The sequence below is a fragment of the Lissotriton vulgaris genome, chromosome 4_1 (genome assembly GCF_964263255.1).
Source record: "Lissotriton vulgaris chromosome 4_1, aLisVul1.2, whole genome shotgun sequence".
Taxonomy (NCBI): domain Eukaryota; kingdom Metazoa; phylum Chordata; class Amphibia; order Caudata; family Salamandridae; genus Lissotriton; species Lissotriton vulgaris.
In genome coordinates, this window is record NC_141691.1 from 1138595165 (window position 1) to 1138596576 (window position 1412).

At 40.6% G+C, this 1412-nt stretch overlaps 1 pseudogene; it reads right to left on the bottom strand.

Moving 5' to 3' along the window:
• Positions 1-664: 664 nt before the first annotated feature.
• Positions 665-1167, bottom strand: LOC147722988 (small ribosomal subunit protein RACK1 pseudogene; annotated as a pseudogene).
• Positions 1168-1412: the final 245 nt, after the last annotated feature.

Consider the following 1412-nt stretch of genomic DNA (forward strand, 5'->3'; position numbering starts at 1 on the left):
CAAACTAGGGTGGCGTAATGGGCAAAAGAATAATGGATTTAACCCAGATCTCTTGACTGGGAGTGAATGCTTGAATCATCAGCATTCCGTCCATCATTTGTTGCAGACTCTCATAAAATTCTAATTGTGCATTCTAGCAGTGGCAGCCTGGATGCAAAAGAGCTGTTTAAAACTGGACTCTAATAAATATGAAATTCTTATCGTTGTCAAATCTAGTGCAATGTAGAATCCAGCATGTTCGCCTGAGGAGACAAAAGTACAATGGCTTGATAAGCCTTACAACAGTTTCATGAATTCAAAGTTACTTTTCCTGAAAATATGTGAAAGGAGAAATGGGGTTCTTCAGAATCTTTTTGCAAATATTTGTAAATCAATATCTACCTAAGGGTTGCCCATGGTATTTCTATCAGGACTGGATACATGGAAGATGTTCATGAATACATGAAAATGTGGCATGGATCCAGCCCTTCTGGACGTGCATTGTTGAAACTTGACATTATTAAAGTTGTATGTCAAACCAAGCCTCTCACAGACAATTGGCTGAGAGGGCCTGCCTCTATTCTCACAATTCCTCTTTGGATTTCTTTCTTCAATAGAAACAATAACTTCTGGTTTAGTTGCACATTTATGGTCTCCTGGTGATGATCTGCATACATTGACACAGTTATCCATTTATCCATCTAGCTAACAATGTCTTTCCATCAGCGGACCATGCCCATGAGGTGCATTGTTGTGATTCAGCTCCGCTGTTGTCACTTATCACTTCTTGCTTCAGCTTGTACACAATATTTTTTCCCCTAGATTTCAAATCTTGATGTTAAGACCAGCGGCCACACACAAACTAGTGGTTAGGGGCTAGTGACAAAGCATTGAATCTGTTGCTGATATCTACAGTGTACACAAGTTTGCCCTTGTTCACATCCCACAACATAGACTATTCGTTCCTCCAGAAAGAGCTGTTAGGGAAAAGGAACAGTAAGGTGTTCAGGAAGCCAGTGTGCCAAATGTGGTTTACCTTCAGTTTGCAGTTAGCCATGTTCCATACCTTCACCATTGTGCTCCATCTGCGAAGGACAAATATTGGGTTACTACTGTTCAGAGAGAAGTGTAAGTGGCAGCCTATTGGGAGTGACTTACCTCCCGCACAGTGTACTTGCAGATTCCAAGTGTTTTTCACAGCTTTTTTTTATTATTGAGGAAGTCGATGTCAATATGAATACGAATACGATGCATTCATGTATAAAAAAGAAATTGCATTCTTATTAGCAAATTTGCCCATTGTGAATTCCACGTCAACCCCACTCAGAAATATGTAGTCACCTAGAGCATAGATCACTGATTGACAGGTCATAGGTGGGGAAGCACGTAGCTGGCAGAAAAATGCAGGAACAGGAAATCCCAGATCAATCGCA